Source organism: Colossoma macropomum, unplaced genomic scaffold (assembly GCF_904425465.1).
Source record: "Colossoma macropomum unplaced genomic scaffold, Colossoma_macropomum, whole genome shotgun sequence".
Classification (NCBI taxonomy): domain Eukaryota; kingdom Metazoa; phylum Chordata; class Actinopteri; order Characiformes; family Serrasalmidae; genus Colossoma; species Colossoma macropomum.
Genome location: NW_023494787.1, coordinates 32,187,048 through 32,197,291, shown reverse-complemented (window position 1 = coordinate 32,197,291; position 10,244 = coordinate 32,187,048).

Genomic DNA, 10,244 nt, shown 5'->3' with positions numbered 1-10,244 from the left:
TGTTTTTGCCTTCTTTTATAAAGCTACTCTTTTAAATACACCTCAGACTCCGGTAGTTCGCTTGGAAGTCGCAGCACAAGAGAAAGCAGCTCGCTCTGTCAGGTGTCGGTAAACGACTGAGCAATTTTAGAGTCTCGGCTCTGTTAAAGTTCCACAGAACGTTCTTTCTCCTTCACAACGCACATTTACTCCAAAACACATGCAGCCATGTTTGAATCTTAGAATTCACTGTACGTCACACGCTGAAAAGGGACATGTCATGGAGAACTGAATTTTCTTTCTTTTTACAGAAAACAGTAATGCGTGCCAACACTTATAGTTTCAAAACACACCGTTCACACTATAGTCCATACAGTCCATATGTTGAAATTAAGCTGCAAAAACAGCTCAATTTCAATTAATTTATATGATTGTCACCAAAACAATTTTATATATCGGATGTGAGAATATATATACCTATTCAGCATGCAGCAAATTAGTTCTGCCCCTTTTACGCTGACATTACAAGCAGTGTTTCAGTTGGCCACCCTTCATTTATTTAGTCAAAACAGCCATTAAGTAGAAGTCAAGGAAGGAAAAATATATTCAACAGAAAATTACACATAAGCCTAAACAACTAAATATAATATCAAATAACTTAGCATTTTGTTTATTCACCTTTTACCTTTATTACAGCTTCCATTCTTTTCAGAATATTTACTTTATGTTTTTCAAAGAAATCTGTAAGGATATTTTTCCACACCTTAGAAGTTTGTTGTATTTTCTGCTTCTCACAGTCCAAGTAATCCCAAACACAGTCAGTGATGTTGAGGTCTGGACACTGGGGTGGTCAGTCCACTGTTTGGAGAACATCAGCTGCTTGTTTGTGTAAAAAGTAAATTTCACTCTTTGACGCTAACAACGTTTCTGAATGTATATTTTGAGAATATCTTTTCTGCACAATGTATTCATTAAATACTTATATTCTCTGGTAAAGTGACAGAAGACGAGCAGGTGCAATGTCCTCACTGTCAGGCACTCAAAATACCAGCTGACAATTTTGCAAGACGTGTGCAGCGTAATAGTTAAACAGGTCTCAAGTAAACACTTCAAAGGCTTGTATTCAGGCTTAAAGAAGTTGTGATCATTCCACCTCATCTTGTTTTTGCAAAATTATAATTACTTAGGATTTAATAATCAAGATATCTAAGGATTTATATCAAAATATAATGTCTCATCTGAGTCTTTTCACCATTAATATTAAGGCATGCACTTTTCTACTTTTATTGTCATCTAACCATACTAGCACAGAGGTGCCCAACTCTGGTCCTGGAGGGCCGGTTACCAGCACAGTTTGGTGATTTACCTACTCAAACACACTTGATTACACTTATCTGTTAACTGACAGGTTTAGTGAGTGTGTTTGAGTAGAGAAACCTCCAAACTTTGCTGGACACCAGACCTGCAGGACCAGAGTTGTGCACCCCTGTTCTGGCAGGTATTTACATTTTAAAACTAACAGGAAATTATTTCATCTAATGAACTACTAGTAGGCCAATACTTGTTCAAGCAGTATTCTGAGGATATGGACATTGTACATTGAAATAATACTATATTTTTTCTCTGAAAATTGTAGAATGTTTAAGATGTGCTATGAAAGCCTGTCAGAGATTTAGTATTATTGAGTTTCTGTTCTGCTGAATGAGTCTCAGCAGGGCCCAGTGTGAAACAATGTGAAATAAAGTTTTCTTTATTTTTATGTCTTTGTGTTACAGAGTGCCAAGTGAAACTGCAACTCAAGCCTTTTGCTGGATAATATGCTGAGGAAAAGTCCTTCTAGATCAGTAAGACAGAACTATGACCATCATTTCTGTAATTATTGCTATCATTGTGAAACTGAAACAACACTCAACTCACAGTGCATAACATTGAGTTTTTTTGGGTTCACTTTTTTACATATACAATCATCATCATCATCATCATTGTTAACCGCTTAGTCCAGATGGGGTCGCGGTAGCAGTTGGGAGAGCAGAGAATCCCAGATGACCCTGTCCCCCGCAACTTCCTCCAGCTCACTCCCGGGGACCCCAAGCCACTCCCAGGCCAACTTGGAGATATAATCCCTCCAGCGGGTCCTAGGACGACCCCAGGGTCTTATTTCCGGTAGGCCGTGCCTGGTACACCCCCACCGGTAGGCGTCTAGGGGGCATCTGGATCAGATGCCCGAACCACCTCAGCTGGCTCCTCTCAATGCGGAGGAGTAGCGGCTCTACTCCGAGCTCCTCCCGGATGGCCGAGCTCCTCACCCTATCAAATAGAGTGTAGCCCACCACCCTGCGAAGAAAGCTCATTTCCGCCGCTTGTATTCGCGATCTCATTCTTTCGGTCATTACCCACAGCTCATGACCATAGGTGAGGGTCGGGATGTAGACCGATCAGTAAACAGAGAGCTTCGCCTTATGGCTCAGCTCCCTCTTCACCACTACAGTCCGGTACAGCGACCGCATTACTGCTGCCGCTTGTCACAGCCTGCGGTCGATCTCACGATCCTTCTTCCCATCACTCGTGAACAAGACCCTGAGATACTTAAACTCCTCCACCTGGGGCAAGTCCTTTCCCCTTACCTGGAGTGGGCATACCATCCTTTTCCGGGCTAAGACCATGGACTCAGACTTGGAGGTGCTGATCCGCATACCAACCGTTTCACACTCAGCTGCAAACCGCTCCAGTGCGTGCTGGAGGCATCCATGTGATCCAGCCAAAAGAACAACATCATCTGCAAATAGCAGAGACGCCACCCTCCGGCCTCCACACATAATACCCTCCTGACCCTGGCTACGCCTTGATACCCTGTCCATGAATATCACAAACAGGAGTGGAGACAGGGCACAACCCTGGCGGAGTCCAACGCTAACACTGAAAGAGTCCGACTTAATGCCGAGTATACGAACACAGCTCTCACTCCGGGCGTACAAAGATTGAATGGCCCGGAGTAGTAACCCCGGCACCCCATACTCCCGGAGGACCTCCCACAAGATATCTCGGGGAACACGGTCGTAAGCCTTCTCCAAATCCACAAAACACATGTAGACTGGGTTGGCAAACTCCCATGCCCCCTCAACAATCCGTGAGAGGGTGAATAGCTGGTCCATTGTTCCACGGCCAGGACGGAATCCGCATTGTTCCTCCTCAATCTGAGGTTCAACTATCGGTCGAAGTCTCCTTTTCAGCACCTTGGCATAGACTTTCCCAGGGAGGCTGAGCAGTGTGATACCCCAATAGTTGGCACACACCCTCCGGTCCCCTTTCTTGAAAATAGGGACCACCACCCCGGTCTGCCAGTCCAAGGGTACTGTTCCCGAGGTCCATGCACTATTGCAGAGGCGTGTCAGCCACGACAGCCCCACAATATCCAGAGCCTTAAGCATCTCCGGACGAATCTCATCCACCCCCGGTGCCTTGCCACTGAAGAGCTTGCCAACTACCTCAGTGACCTCCACCAGGGAAATGGAGCTTGACACGCCAGAGGCCTCTGGCCCTGACTCCCGTGAGGGAGGCATGTCTCCCGGATTAAGGAGTTCCTCAAAGTGCTCTTTCCACCGACCGACAATATCCTCACTTGAAGTCAGAGTTTCTCCACCCCTGCTGAATACAGCCTGGGCGCAGCCACCCCGACCGCTCCTGAGTCGCCAGACAGTTGTCCAGAACCTCCTCGAGGCCGACCAAAAGTCTTTTTCCATGGCCTCACCAGACTCCTCCCACGCCCTGGATTTTGCTTCTGCCACCGTTGCAGCTGCCACCTTTTTTGCCTGTCAGTACCTATCTGCTGAATCGGGAGTCCTTCAGGCCATCCAGTCCCTAAAGGCCTCTTTCTTCAGGTTGACGGCCTCCCTCACCACCGGTGTCCACTAGGGGGTTCTTGGGTTACCGCCATGACAGGCACCCACAAGCTTTTGGCCACAGCTACGCCTGGCAGCTTCCACAATGGAGGTTTTGAACAAGGTCCATTCAGACTCTATGTCCCCTACCTCCTCCGGGACGTGAGAAAAGCTCTCCCGGAGGTGGGAGTTAAAATCATTCTGAACAGGGGCCTCCGACAGTCGTTCCCAGCACACCCTCACTATTCGCTTGGGCCTACCGGGTCTAACCCTCAGTCTTCCCTGCCATCTGATCCAACTCACCACCAGATGGTGATCAGTTGACAGCTCAGCACCTCTCTTCACCTGAGTGTCCAGAACATATGGTCCCAAGTCAGATGAAACGACAACAAAGTCAATCATTGACCTTTGACCCAAGGAGCTCTGGTACCATGTACACTTATGAACATCCTTGTGTTCGAACTTGGTGTTCGTTATGGACAATCCATGCCTGGCACAGAAGTCCAATAACAATTCACCATTCGGGTTTAGATCGGGCAGGCCGTTCTTCCCAATCACGCCTCTCCAGGTTTCCCAGTCATTGCCAACATGAGCATTGAAGTCTCCCAGTAAGACTATGGAGTCTGTAGGCGGGACCCTTTCCAGAACCCCGCCCACTTGCTCCAAGAAGGCTGAATACTCCGACCTGTTGTTTGGTGCATAAGCACAAACAACAGTCAGAGTTTTCCTCTCTGCGATTTAAATACGCATTGAGGCGACCCTCTCATCCACCGGGATAAACTCCAACTGCACTGCCGTCAGCCGGGGACTCGTGAGTATCCCCACACCCGCCTGGCGCCTCTCACCTTGTGCAACCCCGGAGTAGGAGAGGGACCAACCCCTATCCAGGAGTTTGGTTCCAGAGCCGATACTGTGGGTGGAGGTTAGCCCAACTATATCTAGTTGGTACCTCTCAACCTCCCGCACAAGCTCTGGCTCCTTCCCCCCTAGTGAGGTTACATTCCATGTACCAAGAGCCAGTTTCTGCCGCAGGGGCCTAGGCCACCAAGGGCCCCCGTGCAATCTCCCACTGCCTGTACGGCACTGCACCACTCCCCCATGCTGGACCTTGCGGGTGGTGGGCCCACATGGTCCCCCGACGTTGCCTCTTCGGGCTGAGCCCGGCCGGGTTACGTGGCTCCAGGGGGCCGGGTTACGTGGCTCCCTGGCTCCAGGGGTAGGTCCTGGTGACCCTCTCCCGGGCAGGGTACACGATGTTCTGTGTCCGTTTATCATGGAGGTTTTTGGATCGAGTTAGTCTGGGTCTTCACTCCAGACCTGTTCGCCCTGGGAGACCCTACCAGGAGCATACTGCTCCCGACGACTTAGCTCTGAAGATCCCTAGACCACACAAGCCCTTCCGCCACGACAAGGCCCCGATCCAGGAAGGGCAAATACAATTTCAGGCCTTAATTTCCCAGCAAGCATTGCCATCTTATTTAATTCACCAGGAGTAAAAGTTCTTATGCAGCTGCAAAAACTCAGATGCAAAGACATATAAGCAAATTTCGAAAGTTTACATTTTCATCTAATCTTCTTTAGAAAACTAATTAATGTTCTTTAGTTGACACTTTACCCAAAATCACTTTCTTTTTTTAATTCAAATAATTAAAAGTGAAAGGTTTGTTCATTTTACAGGTGCAAATTTCATTATTTTAGTATGTGCAATATGGTAGGCCTATCACAATTATTACATAATCACATGATCGCAGTTATTTGAGAAGGTCAGAGAAGATCACAATTATTGAATCTAACCGCAATTATTTTCCATTATTTTCCACAGTCATTAGATTATAACTACACTGTAATCACTTTATACAAGACAAACATATTTTTTATCTCATGGACAAGACACTTTGTATACTTGCACACTGTCTGGGCTCTGACAGTGTTCACTGCTCACACTATACACTACAGTGGTCATTCCTGCAATATCTTCAGCTATGTTTAAATTTAGCACTGTGTTCCAGAGGAACTGAATTTTGTTCCTTTATTCACAAACATGCGAAGACATGACAGAGTTTGTGTGTGTGTGTGTGTGTGTGAGTGTGAGTGTGTGTGTGTTTTTTAGTGTGTTCTTGGCCTCATAGAGCTTTAATGTTTGCTGGTATTTATTTTGGTTAGTATGCTGAACATATTCATTCTATATAAAATTGAAGTGCACTTCACATAATAGTGATGAATACTGGCGTTATTTGACACTGTCTGGTAAGTTTCATCAATTCTTTTTTCTTTTCAGTGAAGTTACAGACAGTTATGCAGTAGGGAACATGTATAATATTTGCATAATCTATTTTTGACTGTTGTACTGTTTCTATGTTGTTCCCTGTCACCCATATATTTTCAGGTACTTTATTATACTGTGTATTTTCTATGCTTGATCAACCAAAGTTTATTCTACTATTGAGAGAAAAATGAGCCTAATTGAATTGATTTTTATAGTTTGTCAATCATGAGTTAAAGTGGTTAGTAGACTGTTTCCATCATACAGCCAGGTATTTTGACAGTGACAGGATTTTTGTAAGTTTGCCTCTGTACACCACCACAGTGGACTTGAAATGAAGCAATCAAGATGTGATTGAAGTGTAGACTTGCATTTTTTTATTCAAAGTGCTTAACAAAAATATTGCATCAGCCACTTAGGAATTACAGCCATTTTCACACACTCCTTCCATTTCCACAAGGTCAGAAGTAATTGAACAAACTAACTAATGATTATAAATACAAAGATTAATTTTAACACTTGGATGGAAATCTTTGCAGTCAATGACTGCTTGAAGTCTGGAACCCATAGACAGGGTGCTGTCATGTGTTTTGGGCCCATAAAAAGATGTCACTTTGGGCCCCACAAGGTGCCAATGTGGTGGCAACAGCAGCATAAAACTTATTGCGAGCTTGGCTACTTAGTTGATAGCCATTACACTTTACCTGAGGCTTCAAAAATACCTCATGTTAGCATGCTGATTCCTTTGTGTACCGAAAGCTGTAAAATGGACACTCACTAACCTAAATTGCAAATATGATAACATTTGTGTATCTTTATTTGTCATGACTCTCTTTGGTTCTGAACTCTCGTTGGACTCCAGCCTCACTCCACATGACTCCAGCCTCACTCTCACGCTCCAACCAGCGCTACAGTTTCCCAGAGTACTGATCTGTATCACCTGTTCTTCTCTGATTAGTTTAGTTTAAAGCCCGGGCTTGAAGATAGTTTCATTGTGAGGTATTGCTACTTTCCATATAGCTACTGATTGTTTTTTCTGACTGTTTATTCCTTTTCTGACCTGTTTTGCCTTGTTTGTTGACCTGCCTTTTGCCTGACCCCTTTTGGACTGTTCACCTGGTTATGTTTGTGTTTTTGTGTATTTCGCCCTTTCTGGATTTGACCATTGCCTGCGACCTGACTACGATTTGGAATTCTGTTTTCACTAGTAAAGCCTATCATTCACTTTTTATCACTTTTTTTTTTTTAGCGTCTGCATCATTCTGTCGCATTACAGAATACCTCGCCAACCATGCAGACGGCAGATCCAGAGCCTTTTCAGAAAGCTCTGAAGGAGCAAGGACATCTGCTCAGCTGACATCAACAAGTGCTCGCAGGGGTAACTCCTTCCCTGGAGTCCTTAGCTCACCAACAGTCAGAACAACAAATCCAGTGCTCCTGGTTAATAGCGTGAAGGATCTCACCATCCAACTTCAGAGCCTCAACACAGCAGAGCCAGTGGTGAGTCCCGTCAGTCCCTCAAGTCAAACTGGGAACTCGAGTGCTGTTTTTCCAGTCAGCAAACCGGATAAATTTGATGGCAAGCCTGACAAGTATGTTTTTGTGCTTCAATGTTCCATCTTTTTTAACAATTCACCTGCTAGCTCCGACCAGGCCAAAATCTCATTTGTGGTATCTCGCTTGTCAGATAAAGCTTTAGAATGAGCCACGCAAGTTGGTCACACATTCAGAGAAGGCTGCTGTCTGTACTGTGGTGGTGCCGGCCATCTAATACAAGACTGCAGGACCAGGCCACCCAAAAATTCTGCGCCGACCGCTGGAAAGCATGTGGAGAATACTCCACATACTAATATGGTGAGTATTCCCACAGAGGGGTTGTTTTCCAAGTCATTTTTGTTACCTGTAATTGTCTGCTGTCATCAGGTGTCTGTTGTTGTTTCAGCCCTTATAGATTCCAGAGCTGAAGGAAGATTTCAGCCAATCACACTGCGAGTGTAGAAGACTTGCCAATCACACTGCGAGTAGCTGCGCTGGACGGAGCCCATGTAGGAGCCATTTCATCTAAGATCCAGCCCCTACTCAAAACCAGTGCTCTACATTCTGAAAACCTTGCCCTTTTCATCATAGAACAATCAGAGTTTCAACATATTCTAGGTTTGCCCTGGTTAGAAAAACATAACCCCACTATTTCTTGGTCAGAACAAGAAATTCAGAAATGAATTCTGCCACCTGAACTGTGTCTCTCCACCCACGTTGACTGTCAGTTCTGCATCCATTGAAAGCCCCCAGACTGACATTAATGTAACCATCCACCCCCCCCTCCCCCCCAATACATGGACCTCAAGAAGGTGTTTAGCAAATGCAATGCCACAAAACCATCCCCACACAGACCATATGACTGTGTCATTGATCTTGTAGAGAACGTTGTACTCCCTAAGTCACGTGTCTATCTACTTACTCAAGAGGAAGAACTGGCCATGGATACTTACATACAAGACGCTCTCGATCAGGGTTTTATCCGACCCTCAACGTCCCCAGTAGGCTCATGCTTCTTCTTTGTTAATAAGAAGGATGGAGGTCTCTGCCCATGCATACATTATAGAGGTCTGAATCAAATCACAAAAACATATCCTTACCCACTTCCACTAGTTCCCTCAGCCCGTAGAACAATTAAAAGGAGCCAAATATTTGACTAAACTCGACTTGAGAAGTGCTTACAACCTCATTCGTGTCAAAGAAGGAGACGAATGGAAACACCAGGGGGCACTACAAGTATCTTGTCATGCCTTTTGGGCTCTCTGTCACCCCCTCTGTCTTTCAAGCATTTATCAATGATGTCCTCAGAGAGATGTTGGGTAAATTTGCTATAGCCTATGTCGACGACATTCTTGTGTACTCACCAGACCTCGAGTCCCACATTAGTCACGTTTGGGCAGTCCTTCAGAAACTGTTAGAAAACAATTTGTATATAAAAGGAGAAAAGTGCAAATTCCACGTACAATCCGTTTCATTCCTGGGTTAAATCATCAGTTCCAACAGGGTTGTTATGGACGATAAGAAACTTGATACAGTGTTGAATTGGTCCACACCATCATGGGCTAAAGAGCTCCAATGATCCCTAGGCTTTGCTAACTTCTATCGCCGTTTCATTCGAGGCTTTAGTAGCATTGCTGCCCCATCACTGCTCTGCTCAGAGGTAATCCCAAGCAGTTTCAACGGACTGAACAAGCTGAGAAGGCTTTTCAAACACTCAAAGAATCGTTTTCTACTGCCCCTATCCTCAAACATCCTGACCCCTCAGAGCCTTTTGTCGTGGAGGTGGATGCCTCAAAAATAGGTGTTGGAGCTGTACTATCACAACGTTTTGGGAACCGTTTAAAATTCCATCCAATTGCTTTCTACTCTCACAAGTTGACAACCACTGAAAGAAACTACGGTATAGGCGATTGCGAACTGTTGGCAGTTAAACTTGCGTTGGAGGAATGGCGTCATTGGTTAGAGGGAGCTAAGCATCCATTCCACGTACTCACTGACCAAAAAAAAATAAGAATAAGCTTGTTGGTCCCTACTCTTTGCAAGGTTCAATTTCAACATTACATACCATCCTGGCTCCAAAAACACCAAAGCAGATGCTTTGCCCTGCATGCACCAGTCTGAATCTTCTGATTCTGCACCTTCTGACCCTAAACAATTGCCTCCCACAGTGTTTGTATTGGCCATTCGATGGGAGACAGATGAAGAGATTGAAAAAGCCTTAGTAAACTCCCAAGTCCCTAATCATTGCCCGCCTAGTAAACTTTATGTACCACCACAATTCCATGATAGATTAATTACCTGGGCCCACTCTTCTCTTACATCTGATCATCTGGGAGAGACCCGTACGCAGCAATTATTATCCTCTAGGTACTGGTGGGAGACCATGAACTGTGGTGTTCATTCGTTTGTTGCTTCATGTACCGTTTGTTCTCAATGCAAGACACCTAAGACTTTGCCCGCAGGCAAATTGCCATTACCAGTCCCAGCTTGACCGTGGTCCCACATTGCTGTAGATTATGTGACTGACTTACCTGAATCTCAGGGCTACACCACTATCCTCACTGTCATAGACCGATTTTCAAGGAGTG